The following is a 22,022-nucleotide window of genomic DNA, read 5'->3' as shown; positions in this document are numbered from 1 at the left end:
GAACTCTCTACAATAGGATGCATCATGATCTGTCCCACCACAATGAGCACATGCGAAATCAATGATTTGTGAGGGTTTTGAACCCAAACCAACACTTGAGTTCAACTTGGAAAGACCTTCATTCAAGAGCTCAACTATGTGCTTAAGTTGACCGACTTTCTCCAACTCGTAAAGATCTCCTTGATTTCCTTGGGACCTTCTTTGACTTCCCCAAGAATAGCTAGTTGTCACTTATTCAATTGTTGCTTCAAGTTGAATTCATGATGAGGACATGCTCTAATCAAATCCTTAAACCGTTCCCAAGCTTCCCCAAGAGTTTCATCCGGATCTTGCTCAAAGGAATCTATCTTCCTCCTCATTTTTGCGGTTTGCTCATCGGAAATGAATCTCTTGAGAAAGGCCTTCGCAACTTCCTTCCATGTAGTGAGAGAGTTGGACTTCAAAAGCTTGAGCCATTTCTTTGCTCTTTCGGTGAGAGATTGCCGAGAGATGCATACGAATGTAATCTTGGCTCACTTCATTGGTTTGCATCATTGCACACAACTCAAGGAATCGGTCCAAATGCTCAATGGGGTCTTCACTTGCACCTCCAGAAAATTGCTGAATTTGTACCATCCTAGAATATTGTGGATGGATTTTGAAATTAGACTCGGTGGTTGGGAGAAGTATACCACTCGTGAGCTCATAGATTTCCGGATTGCCAAATTCACTAAAAAGAAGGTCATCCTCTTGCCTTGCCATATATTTCTTTGAACACAACAAAGCTAAGCACACGATTAGCAATGACAAGTAGGATTAAACAACCAAAACAAAAAAAAAGCAAATAAAATGACTCTAACAATAGCAAAAATAAATGCTAAACAAGCCGCTTCCCCGGTAACGGCGCCAAAATTTGATCACGATAAAGTAGGTCGTTGAATCTACTACCCTAATCAAATTAATTATTTATAAACCTAAACCTTTCACTAAACTAGTTAGCGGCAAGTATAGGGTCGAACCACGAGGAAGCATGCAAGTTAAACATCAAAATCCACTAATGCAAGAGTGAATGGGAGAATATTTTTGTTGGTTTTCTTTGATTAAGTAAACTAAAGCAATAAAGAAAGGAAGATAAAAAGGATTAAACCAAAGATAAACAACGCTAGGGATACGGGGGTGTCAAACATGATCAAACAAAGATGGACAATGATGATTATCATGAAGAACATGCCATAGAATGCTAAGTTCTACTCAAACAACTCATGCAATTGCTTAAGCAAATCAATGAATTAAGTCTTGTCCTAATTGAGATCACTTTCATGCATCCAATTAGTCACTAACCATAGCAAGAGGTTAAGAGTGCACAATACATAAAACTTTACTTAAATAATTCATTTTCATGCAATCATTAAAGTAAAGGTGATCTTAATCTAATCCAAATCATTCTCATGCATTTAGATTAGGGAACATCAAATAATGTGCTACTAACAATCTCAAGCTATCAAAAATCATATCTTTCATCAATTTATGGCATGTGTAACACCCCAATAATTCTCTCTTTAAACCTGTGAGTACCCTAAACAATATTCTAGAGAATTACTGGCGTGCTACCGCCACGTGTTCAAACGTTAAGGCTATATCAGAAATTAGCAGCGGAAAAACTAAATCAGTTATAAATAAGTTTTAAAACCCACAAACAAAACCAAATCAAATCTTACAACTTGGAACCATTAAGGCCCGTATTCAAATCTCAACCCAGTAGAAGTAGCATAAAAATGAAATCGAGTTTAAATAACTTCAAAAGTAAATAGTAAATAAAATGAGAAAAGCAACCAACACTCCACTCCAGATCCCACCACCTAGATACGAATGCTGCATGGGTAAGAACCTGTGGTTAATCTGCTCCCCAATATTACAAGTGTAAAAATTGGATCGTCACAGGGTCATTGAAAGGCAAAGGCCATGACCAAAGAAAGACACACAAAGCACGCAATTAGCAAAGCTGAGTCCATACAAGCTGCGAAACATAATAAGAAAACCCTAGCATGCTACTAATAATCAATCATCACACATTATTAAATTGTAGACTCAACACATGACTCAACTATCAGTTTACTAAGACTTCACTATTTAAAAGTAGTTAACTCATCATTTTTATTCATTGGATTAAGCAATAGACAAGGTTGTCCAACCCATGCTTCATTTGGAACATCAATAAAAGAAAAACCCCATGCCTCCTTTCGGAAACATCAATAAAACATCCAACGACCACGGGCGCGACTCCGTGATCGTAGCTATTATGAGATCTCATCTAACTCCTAGTTTTTGAAAAGTATTTGAAATAAGAGACTCGTAGATCAGACGACCTCAAGAAAAGTGCACGGCTAATACCCCGTGTACCCTAACCCCTGATTGTCATTATTCCAGATGTGCACAAATCCAGAGTTTTGTTGCTCATCCTTCTTGCACTTTACGTGATTTACAAGTTTAGACTTGGTGATGACTCATTTGCAAAACAATACAATCAATCCAATACCAATTCAATCAAGTAAAGCAAACTTCCAATTTCAATTCTTGATTTATTAGTGACAAGCAACATTTATTATTTATTCCTTTAACTACCTCGGTGTATAAACACCTTGAGTGCATAAAGCACCCCACAATCTTAACCTCGTCATATAAGACTTAAATTTCCTCCTTTACTCATTCTATCTCCATGATCATGAACGAGTAATAAATAATTCATTTCACCAAATCACATACCTTTACCTCTAAGCGCATCTTGCATAATTAGAGCATAAAAAAAAATTGCAATATAGAATAGTGTACAACATACGGAAATCACAATGTATAACCAAACAATTTAGCCCAGTCTTCTCTATACATGATGCTAAGTTCTCGATCCGTCCCTAAACATGCATCTAAAAGTAGGGTTTTGTAACTCGTACGTACCTTGAGTAAACGAATTGGTATGACACTTTACTCACTAGAAATCACCTTCTATAAACTCCTCTCCTAAACCAAACAATAAAATTTCAATCAATACTCAAACAATCAAATTTACAGCAATACCAAACTACTTTAAAACCTCTTAAACCATCAAAATAAAGCTTTTAAATTGTTCCCCTTAGTCAAAATTAATAATATAACATTCCAACTATACGTTTATATGCTAAAATCATGAAAATATAGCGTTTAATACAAAATTACAGCAACTTTAAAGTAAGTGAATAATCTGAAAATTTGGTTTAAATATATAAAATAACCCCATAAACATAATTACTTGAAATAATCATTATTTAGTAAGTTAGTGTGTTAAAAACCCAAAAATATACCAATTCAATGCAATTAGAGGCTTCAAAATAAAAAGCATAAAATTTGAAAATTTATTCTTGAGGTTATAATTTAAAGTTCAAAGCTTTTTAATCATAAAATACCCACAATAATTATTTTATAGGATTAGAAGCATAAAAATATGAAACTAACACAACTTGTTCATAAAAATTGAAACTTTAATAATCTGAAATTTTATTCATAATCAAAATAATTATATTTTAATGTAATTTAAACATAATATGATTAGATAACTTGGTTAATACGTTTTCAAGCCCTAAAACATTAAAAATCAATACGTTAACCCTTATTTTCTCAATTATACTAATCTGAAATATTCTATAGTAAATTAAACATGTCAAAACTCATAATCTTTTATAACCCATGTATAATGTCAAACCATAATAACAAAACTTAGAATCAAAATGAAGCAAAGATTAGAACTTTAAATCAATTAAAAAAAATAAAGGGAGAGAGGAAGAAGGAGGGGCTAACTACTACAGGGGTGGCTAGGCGGCGGTGCTGCAGTGGCCGGTGAGGGGGCGGCGGTGCAGGTGGCCGGTGAGGGGGCGGCTGGCAGCATCTTCAACTTTTTTTTTTCTTCTCTGAATTGTCGTGAAACATGAAGAGAAGGAGTGAGGGTTTTCCTTTTTTTTTTTTTTTTTTTTTTTTTTTTTTTTTTTTACGTGAGAAAGGAAGAGTGTGAGGGTTTTGGGTTTTTATTTGAGTTTTAGTTCTAATTTTATTAGGAGCAGGATTTGTGTAATTTGGGCTTGAATAGGAATTAAGTATTTGAGCTAATATAAACTTAAAAAAAAAAGAGGGTTATAATTTAGACTAAAACTTATATAATTTAGCTTACTAGTAATAAAAATCTTATTAATTTTACATCAAATAATTCATATTTTAAAATTAAAATAAAAATATCTGTATAAATAATAAATAAATATAATTTAATTAGGTTAAAAAAATATGGGGGATTACAGCATGAGTTCAATCAAATCATCATCAATCACCAATATTAACACATGTTTTCCACCCCTTTCCCTAGCTAAAAACTTAGCCTAGGGAAGAGAAACTAACCATGAAAACTAAACAATGTAAGAAAGAATAATTAACAAGGTTGAACATGAAAATCAAACAAGCAAGAACAATTAAGCAAGTAATGAAATAACAAAACAATAAGTAAACAAAATGAAATCAATAAACTAAAGTAAAGAGATAGGGAAGAAGAGATTACTAATGGAAGATTTGAGTTGACAAAACTTGAAGAAGATCAAAGTGCAACAATGGAGAAAATCCTAATCTACATTACTATCTCTCTCTAGATTACTCTAATTTAACCCTAATCCTGATTAGATGAAAGAGAAAGTAAGACTAAACTCAGGAATTCAATAATCCCCTCTCTTAAGAAGGTTGTACAATATATATACATCCCGAAAAACTGAGCAAAAACGAAATAAAATCTCGAGAAAACCCAAAAAGTCGCGCCCGCGGGGCATGGGCCGTGCTCGCGGTGGCAAGAAAGCCACGCCCGTAGGTTGGCATCTCCCAGCCATCTACTGAAATGTAGAAGAGGCTGGGAGGTAGGGAGCCGCACCCGCGCCCGCGGTGGCTACTTGCTGCTGTGGGCTCGGTCCTGCTGCTCCTTGGTGATGCTCGTGCTTGCTTCTTGGTGATGCTCGTGCTTGCTTGAGTTGCTTCATAGCTTTCTTTGCTTCAACGCTTTTTCTAATGAAGACTCCTGCCTTCTCTCGGGTCGTAAATATCAAGGAAAATGCCAATTACCTAGACAAAACAGAACACGAGAGAAAGAGTGAAAGATCACAAACAAAAGCACGCAAAACAAGCTAAAAACCAAGCAAAATGCATAAAATTGCAAATTAAGGCCTAAAAACATAAACTAAAACATTATTAACTAAAACGAGACAAAAAGGACGAGAAATAATGAGAAAGACCAAAATAAACCTAAAACAAAAGGAGAAAAACGCCCTAAAATGTGTCATAAATGACACTTATCAAATTCCCCCAAGCTTAGCTCTTGCTCGTCCTCGAGCAAGACAAAGACAAAAGAGAAAGGGAGAAATATTAATTCAAGCAGTACTAACACACTAAAGAGGATGAGAATATACACTAACTCACTTTCGTAGGAATCATGGTCAATTTTAGCAACAAAAAACAAGCCATTTAAACCCCTAGGTCGCCCTAGAGAACGAGTGTGCTCTCGTTAGGCTTTCCTAAGAGCTTAACCCACAACTCTTGACAAAACCAAGGCAAGGCAATAAAAATAAAAGAAAAAGAGAAATAAAAAGAAAAATAAAAAACACAAGTTCATCATATTTGGACTAGAGATAGAAATAACAATGAATGCAAACCTTTCTAAATAGACAAATGTATGCACGTTCCAAGATGACAATGGTTGATTGAAACATAACATATGCTAAGCGTAGAGAACTAATGAGGACTCAATCCACCCTAGCCCCAACCAATCGGGCCACGTTTTCTCCAGTAGCTTCAAACCAACCCTTAAGCTAGCTTCTCATGATTCCTCGAAGGAACCGGAAAAAGATAAAGAAATGAAAATCTTTGAGAAGGTAATCCCGACATCTTAGCCATGCACACTCTCTCCAAAGGCTTGACAACTATCTCCCTCCACCGATGTTGACTCAACCCTCAAGGGTCTAAGGGTCTTTTATTGGTTGAAACGTAAGGCTAGGGGTCAAGGCGAGGTAAAAATTTGAAAAATTTGGTGAGGTAAAAATTTGAAAAATTTGGTGATATTTCCTAAGTGAAGCAAAAGAGGAGCCCTCTCTCAAAAACAAACTCAAGAAGTCACAAAACCTCAAACAAAAATACCAATAATGCTATCTCCCCCGACCTTACTCAACACTAACACAAAATATATACAAAAACGAAGTAACGTTCCCCCCAAGCTTGAATGAAGCATTGTCCTTAATGCTTGAAATAGGGAAGAAAAACGAAACCAACTAAAATATTTTTGTGTTTTTGATTCTTTTCCAAATTTTTATGGATTTTTTTAACTCTTAGTTGATGTCCTTGCCTTTTTTTAACTATGGACGGCTTTTTCTTGAATGGATTTGCTTTATTACACATAATATATACAATTTAATTTCTTGCTTGGCCTAAAAGAGCATATTGCTTTCTCATTTTCATTCGAACCATGACAACACAAAACAAACTCTCAAACCAGAATGCTTCACAAAACTAAATGGTTAGGGAAATAAAAGGTCATTAGGCTTATAATGTGGCTCATAATCAAGAAAGGAATAGGCTTAGGGTTAGCAAGAGGAGCAAATGCAAAATAAAAACAAAATAAGTAACAAAACAAAAAGAAGAGAAAGAAAAATGAGAAAAGGTGCCCTTTTCCTCCCCTAGAGTGGCTCGGTCACGATCTTGGGAGCTAGAGGTCAAAAAAAGGATTAAGACATGCATAGCTAAGGATCCTAAATTGCCGCTCAACAAGGTGATGAAGGGTAGAACAAATAAAGCTCACAAGGGATATATAGCAAAGCAAATACCAACCAAGGGTTTCAAATCCACTATAGAGAACAACTCCATCTTACCACATTCCCGTGAACTAAAGCTTCATGGACCCCTAAAAGTTCTTAAATCGGCTACCTTAGCATATAGTATCCTAGAGTCAACTAATGACACTCTCAAACCGTGCACACATTTACCAGTTAGGAAGAAAAACATCCAAGGATACAAGTCCCAAAATAAAAGCAAATTCCAAAACATATGCATATAAACTTGCCATGGTCATGTATGTTACATACAAAAAAGGAAAACAAAGCTAAAGAAGGAAGAAGAAATCAAAAGGTTCACAAATGAGGCATATAATCTAAATAAATCCCAATCGTCAAACAAATGATCGTTCGATAACAACATCAACGATCCCAGGTTCCATAGAACCAATGAAAACAACCTCGAACCATTCAAATTCTTCTTAAACTAATCCTATACTAAGCACTCAAAGAAAAAGTAAAAGAGTAAAAACAAGAAAGGTCTCACCGGGAGGTTGGCTTAAAAGAATAAAGGAGCATAAAATTGAAATCACCAAAAGTTGCTCCGCTCCAAGCTTCCAAAAAGCAACCTACAAGGCAAGAAAAGACACAAAAGAAAACATTTAAAGAGAACTAATAAAGAAAACATAAAGAAAAAGAAAGGAGGGGGAGAAAAAAGGGTTAGAAATCCTCCGGGTTGCCTCCTGGGAAGCGCTTGTTTATGGTCTCTAGCTTGACCCTTCACCTCATTCAAGGTGGATTAAAGAACATCACCTTTATCAACTTGAGTATGGAATCATAGATGCCCCCAAGCTTGAGCAAAAGCACTCCTTGAGGTCTCACATCACCACAAGGAAAAGGAGGGGATGAATCAAGAGCCAATGGTGGCTCATCTTTTCTCTTTTTCTTCTTCTCTTTTCTCTCTTCTCTCTTTTCCTTCTAAAAGGGGGATCAAGCTTGGAATCCTCAATATTAGGAAGGGCAACCTCACCTTCCTTAAAAGAGCCTTCAAACCAAGCGAGAACTTCAAGGAAGTCATCATACCTCAAGGTCTCCTTATCATCATATGGAGGTAAGCTCTGATTAGCTATCACACCATCGACCACATCGACTCTATCGACTCTACATACGCTCACCGCCATATGGCTCTTCAAAACAACATTCTCAACTAGCCTACAAGGAAAGGGAACCAGGCCTTCAAACTCGTTTGGTTCACTAAAATCAAATGGCTTCTCATTTTGTTTTTGAACCTTCTTCTCAACCACATCCTCTACAACCTTGTCCTTCTTGATCTCATCTTACTTGCAAGATTCAGGTTGGTAAGTGTGTTAAGGATTAGTAGATGATTGTAAGGGGAGTTTTGTGGTTTAGTGGAGAGATGAAATTTCGGCTAGTTGGGAATCAACAACTTCATTGTGAGATTGATCTCATGGAGAGGTTGTTGAAGAATTTGGGTTTGTGTGTGGTCGGGTGGAGATTTTTCTTCATATGCTTGAGGATATAGGTCATGATGTTGATCTTGAGAATTCCCTATTTGGTTAGAAGGGTAGGAAAAATTTTGGGTTAGTGGATTGAAATGAGGTCCTTCTTGGGGGTAGGAGTTTTCTTGCCTTGGAGGTTGTTTAAGTTGTTTGGATTGAGCTTGGGTTATAGGCTCTTCTTCTCTCAAAGTCAAAATCTCACCACGCTTAGGATTGAAATCTCTACAATAGGATGCATCATGATCCGTCCCACCACAATGAGCACATGAGAAATCAATGATTTGTGAGGGTTTTGAACCCAAACCAACACTTGAGTTCAACTTAGAAAGACCTTAGTTCAAGAGCTCAACTATGTGCTTAAGTTGACCAACTTTATCCAACTCGTAAAGATCTCCTTGTTTTCCTTGGGACCTTCTTTGACTTCCCCAAGAATAGCTAGTTGCCACTTCTTCAATTGTTGCTTCAACTTGGCTTTGAGGGATCTTAATCAATTGGCCACCGGCACCCGCATCTAGATTAGTCCTTGACATTGGCTCCAAGCCATCATAAAATAATCTCATAAGAAAATTATGGTTGAATTCATGATGAGGACATGCTATAATCAAATCCTTAAACCTTTCCCAAGCTTCCCCAAGAGTTTCATCCGGATCTTGCTCAAAGGAAGCTATCTTCCTCCTCATTTTTGCGGTTTGCTCATCGGAAATGAATCTCTTGAGAAAGGCCTTCGCAAATTCCTTCCATGTACTGAGAGAGTTGGGCTTCAAAAGCTTGAGCCATTTCTTTGCTCTTCCGGTGAGAGATTGCCGAAAGAGATGCATACGAATGTAATCTTGGCTCACTTCATTGGTTTGCATCATTGCACACAACTTAAGGAATCGGTCCAAATGCTCAATGGGGTCTTCACTTGCACCTCCAGAAAATTTCTCAATTTGTACCATCCTAGCATATTGTGGATGGATTGTGAAATTAGACTCAGTGGTCGGGAGAAGTATACCACTCGTGAGCTCATAGATTTCCGGATTTCCAAATTCCCTAAAAAGAAGGTCATCCTCTTGCCTTGCCATATCTTTCTTTGAACACAATAAATCTAAGAACACGATTAGCAATGACAAGTAGGATTAAACAACCAAAACAAAAAGAAAAGCCAATAAAATGACTCTAACAATAGCAAAAATAAACGCTAAACAAGCCGCTTCCCCGGCAACTGATATATCCAATTTATATAGTGTTTTACCCCCGTCCCACGGTCATAATAAGTGGTGTTTTTGGCTCTTTAGAGCCACTTTTATTACTAATTTGTGTTTTCTAGTGTTTGTGTAGTTTTAGTTGAATTTTACAGGAAATTGTACTTTTGGAGCATTTTCCCGGATTTTTATGGATCAACTACGGAGGCTAGAAAGACACGACCACTCTTGAAGCCCAGGATCGATAGGAGCCGATGATTAAGGGCTCGGTATTGGGCCGAGGAGGCTATTGGATCGATTAATCAAGACCCGATCAGGAAACTTAGATTGGGCCGAGAAATTTAGCCCAATCGAAATCCAAGCCTCGAAGAAGAAAGTCGGGCCCGATCGGGCAAGCATACGCTCGATCGGACGGCTGCGCGCATAAAGACCCTCAAGGGAGAGACGCGCCCGATCGGGTAAGTGTAAGCTCGATCGGGCGCAACATACCAGCAGCGGGCAAGGCAAAAAAGGCGGGCCCGATCGGGCGGCCCTTCGCCCGATCGGGCGCGTGTTTTTCTCAGAGCTGATTAGATTAGTTTTAATTTTTGTTTTGAGGGATGTTTTAAGTACGAATTATGTACGTAATTTTGGGGACTTTTCTTCTTGAGATTTTCTCTCTCTACTTAAGATATTTCTCTCTCTTAAATTCTCTCTCAACTTTTGTTCTCAATTACTTTCATTAATCCAGATTTCTTTTGGTAACAATTTCTTCTCTTTTAATTTCAGCTATTTTATTTACTTCTTTGATTATGCTTTGCTTTATTCATTTGATTAGTTTGGTTATGATGATGCTTGAGTAGTTTTATTTCTAGGGTTTATGGGGATCTAATAAATGATATGAAGGGGTAATTTTGTGATTGTTAATTATCAATGCTTGGTTAATTTCCTATTGATTGATTTAATGCTATGCAATTAGGTTTGGCCAGATTTAATTGTATGAGTTTAGTAATATTAATTTGAGATTCGACAGATGAGAATTGATGTTTAGGCTTAGTTTCAATAGGCGGAGTAATTTATAAATGGTTAAGTCGAGATTTGACAGATGAGATTTAATACCGGTAAATTAACTCTGTGATTATAATACGTAGCGAAAGCCCTTTATAATCTGATTGATCAATGGTTGATGATTGCTTATTATGATTTGCCCTGGAATATTGTTTATTAGTGAACCTACGCCCTAGGTCTTTTAATATTTGATTTTTCCCCTACTTTATTTCTTTCGACCTTACTCTTCGTAGTATAGAATTTATTCCCAAAAATATTGGTTACTTAGATAATTTAGATTATAATAATTAATTAGGAGTAGAAAGACTTGTTTCCCTGTGGAGTTCGACCCTACTTCCCTATCTACTTTAGTTAGAGGACTTAGGTATTTACTTTTGATTAGGGGATACGACTTTACCCTGTCAAAATTTGGCGCCGTTGCCGGGGAAACGGTTTTATTTTTATTTCTAATTGTTTTTGTAGTCTAGATTATTTTTTTTCTTTTGCCTCAAAGGACATTGGTTCTTTGAGGAAGTTCTCATATTTGTCTTTTTAGTTATCTATTTATGCCCAGGTGTTCCAGATCAGGTTACATTCCATTCGATCCTGAGATCGAGCGCTCTTTCGATAGACAGAAGAATCTTTATAGACAAATCCTGGCGGGTTCTGGGAGTAACGACATTCCTAGAGATTCGCCACCTGATTCTAGTGATTCGGAAATTCCTTCAGATTCAGAATCAGAGATGACTGCACCTAAGAAGCTCAGCGATTATTCGTAACCGTCCCTGACGGATTTTCCACACCTTTCCCCCAGAGCAGACATTGCGGGAGTCCAGTTCGAAATCAAGCCCCAGTTCATAACGATGATAGAAATAAAGCAATTCAGTGGAGCTAAGGGTGAAGATCCTAATCTTCACATTGCAGATTTCTGTCAATACTGCAATACTATTGGCAGAATGGGGTAATGCGGGACCAGATCAGGGAGATTCTCTTTCCCTTTTCTTTATGTGGAAAAGCTAAATTGTGGTTTAATGGTTTGAATAGAACTGCACTTGGTATTACTAACTGGGAGACTCTTGCTTTAAATTTTTATAACAAATATTACCCTGCAGGGAAAACAGCTTTACTAAGAAGTGCCATTCAGAACTTTGCCCAGGAGCCAGATGAAGCATTATATGAGGCTTGGGAGAGGTTCAAGGATCTGCAGAGGGAGTGTCCCCACCATAACTTGGCAAAGTGGCAGTTAATTCAAGCTTTTTACAACGGATTAGGGAATGCATCTAGAACAATTCTAGACTCCGCAGCTAGTGGTAGATTTATGAATCTTAATGTTGATGATGCAGGTTAGGTTATTGAAGATATGGCGATACATAATTCCCAATATGGGAATTCTAGAGGCTATGCAAATAAGGACAAACATCACGTTGATTCAGTATCCCTTTTGCAGGCTCAGCTTACTTCTATTTGCCAGAAATTAGATAACCTTAGTACTAATATCCCTAACTCTGTTGCTAATGTTTCTGCTGTTGCTAATAACTCTAATGATGCTTTTTGTGAAAATTGTGGAAGTGTAGGACATTATGAGCAAGATTGCAGGAGCTCGATGGAGCAAGCTAATGCTTTTTAAACCTATAAGTAGAATAACCCATACTCCAACACCTACAATCCTGGCTACCGAAATCATCCATACTTATCATATCGGAGCACCAATGTTCAAAATCCTCCACCTCCACAACAAGCACCCTCTCCACAACAAAAATATTACCACCCTCACTCTAACTAGAAAGCCCCAGCACAAACCCCTACTACATCTTCCGACCCTGCCTTGTCAGAAATTAGAGCGATTCTAACTAGTATGAAAAAGCATATGGAGAATAGAGACCAACAGATTGACTCAATTATAGCCCATAATAAAGTCATGGACACACAAATTGCCCAATTGTCCTTTACCCTACAAGCTCGCCAGCAGGGAGCTTTACCATCGCAGGGAATTCAACCAACGGATCATGCAAATGCAATCACCCTAAGGAGTGGTTCACACTACGATGGGCCTCCTATGCCCAAGGAGGATGAACCTGATTTAATTAATATTTCTAATCCTGATTCCGTTACACCTAATGTTCTTGCAGGGCTCCAGGGTAATACTAACATTTCTGATAATTCATTGCAGGGTACAACCTCAGGGAAGGATGCACCCCAGGAGAAGAGTAGGGAAGCACAACAACCTACAATCAAACTACCATTCCCAAATCGCCAATTGAAGACTAAGTTGGATAAGCAGTTTGGTAAGTTTTTGGAGGTTATGAAAAATTTGCAGGTAACGGTTCCTTTCACAGAACTTATTACACAGGTTCCTGCATATGCTAAATTTATGAAAGATATTTTGAGTAGGAAAAGGGCCTTTAATGAAGTAGAAACTGTAGCTTTTACAGAGGAATGTAGTGCACTACTATAGAATAAATCCCCTCCTAAATTAAAGAATCCCGGTAGTTTTTCTATCCCTTGTCATATTGGTAATGTCTTCATAGATAAAGCATTGTGTGATTTGGGTGCTTCTGTTAGCGTTATGCCATCGTCTATCTGTTCTAAATTAAATATGGGTGATTTAAAAATTACAAATATTACTTTGCAAATGGCAGATCGTTCTGTTAAATATCCCCTAGGTATTTTAGAGGACATCCCTGTCAGAGTTGGTAAATTTTTTATCCCTGTAGATTTTGTTGTTTTAGACATGGCTGAGGATACACAAATCCCCATTATATTAGGTAGACCTTTTCTCTATACTGCAGGAGCCATTATAGATGTTAAAAATGGTAAACTAACCCTATCTGTTGGTGATAATAATATTACATTCAATTTAGGGAAAGTTTTAAAAGGTCCTATGCTAGAGGAAAATTGTTGTCTAATTGATGTCATTGATATAATGGATGATGTTTGTGAAGATAGCTTAACACAGGTTCTTGCAAGGGATCCCTTGGAAGAAATACTTTGTGGAGATTTTTCTGCAGGTGGTGCGAGTATCTGGAGTAAAGAGGTGGATATCATTGAAAAAACTCTTGCCGTAGAAGAACTTGATCCTAACGAGAATAAGAAGGTAGTAAAATTGGTTCAGGAATCAAAACCTGCAGAGGTGAAGAAACCTGAATTAAAACCTCTCCCTTCTCACTTAAAATATATTTTTCTTGATGAGTAGGAAATGTACCCTGTGATCATTAGTACTGCACTTGATGACCCACAAACTTCCCAACTTCTAGAGGTTCTTAGAACCCACAAAAGGGCAATAGGGTACAGTATTGATGATCTCAAGGGTATAAGCCTTGATTTTTGTATGCACAGGATACACTTCGAGGACAATTACAAGCCATGTATTCAACCCCAGAGGAGGTTGAATCCAAATATGCAAGAAGTAGTCAAGAAAGAGGTTATGAAATTACTTGATGCAGGTATTATATATCCTATTTTTGACTCTAAATGGGTAAGTCTTGTACAGGTGGTTCCTAAGAAGGGTGGGATGACTGTTATAAAAAATGATAAAAATGAATTTATTCCCACTAGAACTGTTACAGGGTGGCGTATGTGCATTGATTATCGTAGATTAAATATCGCCACTAAAAAGGACCATTTCCCTCTCCCCTTTATTGATTATCGTAGATTAAATGCTTGAGAGGTTAGCTAATCATAAGTTCTTTTGCTATCTGGATGGGTATTCGGGATTTTTCCAAATTCTGATCCACCCTAAAGATCAGGAAAAGACTACATTTACATGTCCCTATGGTACTTTTGCATATCGTAGAATGCCTTTTGGTTTATGTAATGCACCTGCTACTTTTCAACGTTGCATGATGAGTATCTTTTCTGATTTCATAGAATCTATTATGGAAGTTTTTATGGATTATTTTAGCGTGTATGGCTCTTCATTTGATGCATGTTTAGTTAATCTCGCTAAATTTTTGAAAAGATGCGAAGACTGCAATTTGGTTTTAAATTGGGAGAAATGTCACTTTATGATGACAGAGGGAGTAGTTCTTGGCCACATTGTATCTGATAAGGGTATACAGGTAGATAAGGCTAAGATTTCAGTGATTGAGCAACTACCTCCCTTAGTTAATGTTAAGGGAGTTAGGAGTTTCTTGGGTCATGCGGGGTTTTATCGCCGTTTTATCAAAGACTTTTCTAAAATTGCTAAACCACTAACTCAACTTTTGCTCAAGGATGCCCCTTTTATTTTTACTGACGAGTGTCTTGAGGCTTTCAACAGGATTAAGCAGGCTTTGATATCGGCACCCATCATATGTGCACCCGATTGGAATCTTCCTTTCAAAATCATGTGTGATGCAAGTGACTTTGCTTTAGGAGCCGTGCTTGGACAAAGGAAGAACAAAGTTTTACATGCTATTTACTATGCGAGTAAAACTCTGGATGAGGCTCAATTCAATTATGCCACCACGGAGAAGGAGTTTCTTGTTGTTATTTATGCTATAGAAAAATTTAGATCATATCTCGTTGGTTCTAAAGTTATTGTTTTTACTGACCATGCAGCTTTGAAGTACTTAATAGCCAAGGCGGAATCAAAGCCTAGGCTACTCCGATGGGTTCTCTTGCTCCAGGATTTCAACATTGAAATAAGGGACAAAAAGGGTGCAGAGAATGTAGTGGCAGATCACTTGTCTCAAATCAGGTATGATGAGGGTAAGGATTCTCTCCCTATAGATGATTCATTCCCCGATGACAACCTGTATGCAGTTGTAAAGCAACACCCCTGGTATGCTGACTTTGCTAATTATTTAGTGGGTGGTACTCTACCTCCTGACTTGTCCTACCAACAAAAAAAGAAATTCCTTTCTGATGTTAAACATTATTTTTGGGATGATCCTTTTTTGTTTCGTGAGTGTGCAGATGGATTATTTCGCAGGTGTGTTCCCGAATGGGAGATTCATGGTGTACTTACTAGCTGTCACACTTCACCCTATGCATCATGGTCCATCCAAAACGGTGGCCAAGATAAATGAGTCAGGATTTTACTGGCCCACCATGTTTAAGGATGCTAACATTTTTATACAGGCTTGTGACTCTTGCCAGAGGACTGGCAACATCTCGCGGCGACATGAGATGCCTCAAACTGGGATTTTAGAAGTTGAAATTTTCGACGTTTGGGGTGTTGATTACAAGGGACCTTTCCCTTCTTCACTGGGGAATCGTTATATACTTGTCGCTGTTGACTATGTATCCAAATGGGTTGAGGCCATTGCCACTCCTACTAATGATGCCAAGGTGGTCCATAGGCTTTTCAAGAAGACCAATTTTTCCGAGATTTGGAGTACCTAGAGCCATAATTAGTGATGGAGGATCCCACTTTCATGAGCGGAAGTTAGATACCCTTCTAAAAAAGTATGGTGTCTACCATAGGACAGGTTTAGCCTACCATCCCCAAACTAGTGGCCAAGTTGAAGTTTCTAATCGTGAGATCAAGGCCATCCTAGAGAAGGTGGTAGCAAAATCGAGGAAAGATTGGAGTAATAAGTTAGATGACACCCTTTGGGCATATAGAACCGCATTTAAGACCCCAATAGGCACTACCCCATATAGACTTGTGTACGGTAAAGCATGTCATCTTCCGGTGGAATTAGAGTACAAGGCATATTGGGCTATTAAGGAGCTCAATTTGGATGCTAAGCTAGCGAGAGAAAAGCGGCTATTACAACTTAACCAACTTGATGAGTTTAGGTTGATGGCCTATGATAGTGCGCGTGTCTACAAGGAGAAGACTAAGAGATGGCACGACAAGATAATCCTTCTGAGAGAATTCAAAGAGGGTGACATGGTGTTGTTGTTCAACTCTAGACTTCAACTTTTCCCAGGAAAGCTAAAGTCAAGGTGGTCGGGTCCTTTCACTGTTAAAAGGGCTAAGAAGTTCGGTTCTGTAGAGTTGCTTGATGAGCATGGTAGTGAGTTTAAGGTTAATGGTCAAAGACTCAAGCTATACCATGAGGGGGCTACGATTGGTGTAGTTGAATTACTACACCTAATCAGTTCCAGTTCGCCTTGAAACGCATTATGGCAAGAGGGTCGAGCGGGACCTAGATAAACCAGCGCTTTGCGGGAGGCAACCCGTATTTCTTGCTTTCTAGACTAATTTTTTATTTTTACTTTTTCTTAGAGAGGTGAGGAGAGTAAATTTTACCTTTCATCAGTGTTTTTGTACAGGTTTTAGATCACAAAGTACGGAGGTTTCAAAGAGACGCTTCAGGCCTGGGTAAGAGCCCGATCGGGCGAGCTCCGCCCGATCGGGCGCGCACCCAAGGTTAGAAATGCAGAAAACTTCGCCCGATCGGGCAAAGGCGCCCGATTAGGCCCGAAATATCGGTTTTATCGGAGCTTAATTTCGCCCGATCGGGCGCGCAAGTCAGGGAAGAAATCGAGGAAAATTTCGCCCGATCGGGCAGAATTTTGGAGAAATCGAGTGCCACAAAAAGAAATTTCGGGCGAGAAAAGGGCGATTTCCAGGTTCGAGTTCGCGCCCGATCGGGCGCGCCTGTTTAATCCGGGGTTTTAAACCCCTTTCTCCCTTTCTCTTTTCTTTTTCTTCCTTACTTCTTCTTTCTCCTTCACACTTTCTCTCTCTAAAACCTCCATTTTTAAACCTTCAACTACACCTTCAACCCAATATCTCCTCAAATTCACCCATCCAAACCTCAAATTTCTTACATATTCTTAATCCTCACACCTTCCTCTGCACTTTCCACCTATTTTCTCCCACTTTCTCTCATACTTCCCTTAAACCCTTAGAGAGAGAAAGCTCCAAATACCCAATTTTCTACATACAATGGCTTCAAAGCGTTCAAGGACACAAAGGGGTGAAAGTTCGAGGGCACCACAACCAACGGTCAACCCGGACCTTCAAATACCGGGATTGGAGGAGGTTGTCATCACCTCGGAGGAGCAACGGGCTAGGATGCTAAACCTCATTGATCGACAGGTAATCTCAACTCGTTTTGTTCATCATCCCGCACTAGCTAAATTAGGTCTAGATAAATATGTGGAAAAATAGTTCAAAGGTATAGGCATGAGTGGTTTCTTTCAAATGTGCCATGATACGTATGACTATTTAACATTAGAATTTATTTCAAGTTTTAATGTTATTAAAATGAATGCATTAATCACTCATGTACAATTCCGATTATTAAACAACGATGTGAGACTAACTCTTAAAGAATTTGGAAAGTTGTTTGATTTAAAATCGGATAAACCAATTGAACCCTCTCAAGACCACACTGCCGTGGTCTACAAGAGGCTAACCGGGGAGGATTTGGTTAACCTCCAACATGCCAAAGGAACGTGGATTCAACATCCCGTCCTAAAATTTTGGCAAAGATTTGCCGGCCGCACTATTTTTGGGAGGCATGAACCGGCAAATGTGAGGAGAGATGAATTGGAACTATTGACATCCTATGTAATTCCTAACGTTGAAAAATTTAACATACCCCATAGGATAGCCAATCACTTCCAAAGGGCGGCCAATGAGGCCGAAGCAAGTAGGTCTAAGGCGCCTATTTATTTTGGGGGGTTAGTGACCCACATTGCCAAAAAACACCTAGGTTGGAACCCGGATGGGCATAGGAAAGTTGTAGGCTCAAACCTCATGGACCTAGCCTATTTAGGGAGTCTAAACTGGGTGCAACCCGTGGGGGGTGACACTTGGTGGATAGTCCACCGACAATCAGGTAGGAGGGATCAAGCCTTCACCTTACCCAACCCCGCCTTGACCAAATTTGAGAAGGGGAAGCCTTTTTATACTTTTGAGTTTAACGGTCAAGGTGAGGTTCAACCACCTCACCCTTCACCACAACCCCACCAATCCCCCCATCACCATTCACCACCTCCACCCTTCACCTATGGCGTACCCACTTCCTCGGTCGACTATAACGTCGACCCCAATGCCCCTTATGACTTTCGGCTTTTAGGAGCCAATTGGACCGTATCGAGATGGGGCACGGGAGAGTTGAGGGTATGATGCAAAACCTAGATTCTAGGTTAAGCACCTTGGATAGTCGGGTAGGACACATAGAGAGGAACCTCGGGAGGGGTCTATATCCCATGTACGATGATTATGCACGCCGAGGGGCTATTCCCCCCGAGGCATTAGTTCCCGGTTGGTTCCAATACCCCCAAGGAGGGTATTCTCACCCCGGTGCGTATGGTACTTATGTGGACTACTCTTCAGTCCATGGATATGGGGGTGACGCTCCTTTTGGGGGTATGAGGGGGAATGTGAACCCTAACTACTTTGCAGGTGGTTCGGGTTATGGTGGTGCTGGACCGAGCCAGGGTGGTGCCGGCTCAAGCTATGGAGGAGGATATGAGAGGATGGATGACGATGTGGAGTAGCGTCTCCTAGCTACCCTCCCAAGTCAATGAGGGCATTGCTTGATTTGGCTTGGGGGGAGATTTCTTGTATATATGGTAACTTTCTTTCTCTCTTCTCTATTTATTGCTTTCCTAGTGTAGTTTTTATTGCTTTCCCTTATGAAAAAAAATAAAAAATAAAAAAAATCCAAAAATACGTTCCAATGAATTGTAATTCATTGCATGCTTCCCTATGTCCCATACTTAGAAAATATTGTTTTGGTTCTTGGTATATGATAATGAGCTTTGTGAATTTGTTGATCATAATTTGAAGTTTAATTGTTTGGATTCCTAAACATGCGTTAATTTTGCCAACTATTTGTGAATATAGTGCTTGACTAGTTGATTTGGTTAGGAATGTGTGATAGTTCCATAGTTCCTAGTATGTCAATGAATTTGAGTATTGGTTTGCAACTATTAGTAATGTCTATATAGCTCAATATTATGCACATTGAGGAAGACGAAGGGGAAGCCTTCAGACGATATTAGATACATTTGTTCCCTTCTTGTTACCCATGTTCTTGCTTGTGCCCTTTTATTGTTTATTTAGCCACATTAAAAGCCTATATGAGCCCCATTGGTTACTAGTCCCAAGCTTAGCTTAGGGGAGCTATTAGTTGGAGAGGTGAGAGAGTTGTGATGTGCACATTATTTGCACAATGTGGGAATAAAAGAAGAGTGATTTTTCTTTGATTTTATGATTGGAAAATATTGATATGTTGTGTTACAAAGTTGAAATTTCCAATATGAGTTAAAAAGAAAAAAAAAGAGCAAAAGGAAAAATTTTTAATGTTCAAATGTTCTATTTGGAGGTTGTTCAAGAAGAAAAAAAAAGGAAAAAAAATTCAAGTTTGAAAAGAAAGAAAAAAAAAAAAGAATGAGTCCAAAGTTTGTATTTCACTTAAGGTCTACATTATCATATTTTTATGAGTGAAATTGTAAGTGTTGGGATTGTTTATATTGTTGGAGTTGTATTTGGTGGATTCGTGTTGGAGTTAGTTATGTTGTTGGAGATGTATGATCATCATTTATTTTGATCATGGGTTTATTAGGATTTGGCTCCCTTAATGCATAGCTTTTCTCTCACATATTCCCAAATTTATCCTACCTTTTACCCTAGCCTTACATTACAAGCTTTAAAGACCTTCCGACCTTTGTGCATAGAGTTGTGTGAATGTGAAGGTGTTGTTTATCAATGCAAGTTATGATTTGACATATTTCGAGTCGACTAGTAGGTTGAGTGTTCATTGCTTTAAACACACGAGAGTGTGAGATGGGTGTGCATTGTTCACATTAAAGGGGTTGGGATGGAGAGCGATCGAGTACATCTTTTACTCGCCACATAAATGAGAGTTGAGTGTGTGAGCGCTAGTCTTGAATTCTATATGCTCTTGTGGTTTGCTCTATTTGACAATTGTTGGGAATGAATGATAATTAGATGTATGAGATTGATTGACATTGAGCATGTTCATTAGATTTATCTTGAATCGTTTGTGCTTGATTTTGTTTATTGGGATGAGGCATGTTTTATATATTCATTGATGAGCTCTTTGCTTAGGGACAAGCAAAGGTTTGGCTTGGGGGAGTTTGATATATCCAATTTATATAGTGTTTTACCCCCATCCCACGGTCATAATTAGTGGTGTTTTTGGCTCTTTAGAGCCACTTTTATTACTAATTTGTCTTTTCTAGTGTTTGCGTAGTTTTAGTTGTATTTTACAGGAAATTGCACTTTTGGAGCATTTTCCCGGATTTTTATGGATCAACTACGGAGGCTAGAAGGACACGGCCACTCTTGAAGCCCAGGATCGGTAGGAGCCGATGATTAAGGGCTCGGTATGAGACACCGGGGCTATTGGATCGATTAATCAAGACCTGATGAGGAAACTTAGATTGGGCCGAGGATTTTAGCCCAATCGAAATCCAAGCCTCGAAGAAGAAAGCCGGGCCCGATCGGGCAAGCATACGCCCGATCGGGCGGCTGCGCGCATAAAGACCCTCAAGGGAGAAACGCGCCCGATCGGGTGAGCGTAAGCTCGATCGGGCACAGCATACCAGCAGCGGGCAAGGCAAAAAAGGCGGGTCCGATCGGGCGGCCCTTCGACCGATCGGGCGCGTGTTTTTCTCAGAGCTGATTAGATTAGTTTTAATTTTTGTTTTGAGGGATGTTTTAAGTACGAATTATGTACGTAATTTTGGGGACTTTTCTTCTTGAGATTTTCTCTCTCTACTTAGGATATTTCTCTCTCTTAAATGCTCTCTCAACTTTTGTTCTCAATTACTTTCATTAATCCAGATTTCTTTTGGTAACAATTTCTTATCTTTTAATTTCAGCTATTTTATTTACTTCTTTAATTATGCTTTGCTCTATTCATTTGATTAGTTTGGTTATGATGATGCTTGAGTAGTTTTATTTCTAGGGTTTATGGGGATCTAATAAATGATATGAAGGGGTAATTTTGTGATTGTTAATTATCAATGCTTGGTTAATTTCCTATTGATTGATTTAATGCTATGCAATTAGGTTTGGCCAGATTTAATTGTATGAGTTTAGTAATATTAATTTGAGATTCGACAGATGAGAATTGATGTTTAGGCTTAGTTTCAATAGGCGGACTAATTTATAAATGGTTAAGTCGAGATTCGACAGATGAGATTTAATACCGGTAAATTAACTCTGTGATTATAATACGTAGCGAAAGCCCTTTATAATCTGATTAATCAATGCTTGATGATTGCTTATTATGATTTGCCCTGGAATATTGTTTATTTGTGAACCTACGCCCTAGATCTTTTAATATTTGATTTTTCCCCTACTTTATTTCTTTCGACCTTACACTTTGTAGTATAGAATTTATTCCCAAAAATATTGGTTACTTAGATAATTTAGATTATAATAATTAATTAGGAGTAGAAAGCCTTGTTTCCCTGTGGAGTTCGACCCTACTTCCCTATCTATTTTAGTTAGAGGACTTAGGTATTTACTTTTGATTAGGGGATACGACTTTACCCTGTCAGCAACGGTGCCAAAATTTGATCACGATAAAGTAGGTCGTTGAATCTACTACCCTAATCAAATTAATTATTTATAA

At 38.4% G+C, this 22,022-nt stretch overlaps 3 non-coding genes across 3 annotated transcripts; 2 read left to right on the top strand and 1 right to left on the bottom strand.

Annotated features, from left to right (window-relative positions):
• Positions 1-255: 255 nt before the first annotated feature.
• On the top strand, positions 256-362 carry LOC145577137 (small nucleolar RNA R71). Its single transcript, XR_014098624.1, has one exon. It is a non-coding gene; the product is annotated as a small nucleolar RNA R71 (small nucleolar RNA).
• An 8,531-nt stretch (positions 363-8,893) lies between these two features.
• On the top strand, positions 8,894-9,000 carry LOC145577318 (small nucleolar RNA R71). The gene has a single exon (XR_014098763.1). It is a non-coding gene; the product is annotated as a small nucleolar RNA R71 (small nucleolar RNA).
• Positions 9,001-11,650: 2,650 nt separating this feature from the next.
• LOC145577238 (small nucleolar RNA R71) lies at positions 11,651-11,757 on the bottom strand. Its single transcript, XR_014098702.1, has one exon. It is a non-coding gene; the product is annotated as a small nucleolar RNA R71 (small nucleolar RNA).
• Between the last annotated feature and the right edge of the window lie 10,265 nt (positions 11,758-22,022).

The sequence above is a fragment of the Chenopodium album genome, chromosome 13, assembly GCF_948465745.1.
Source record: "Chenopodium album chromosome 13, dcCheAlbu1.1, whole genome shotgun sequence".
Classification (NCBI taxonomy): Eukaryota; Viridiplantae; Streptophyta; class Magnoliopsida; order Caryophyllales; family Amaranthaceae; genus Chenopodium; species Chenopodium album.
This window is presented reverse-complemented; position numbering and strand designations above follow the sequence as displayed.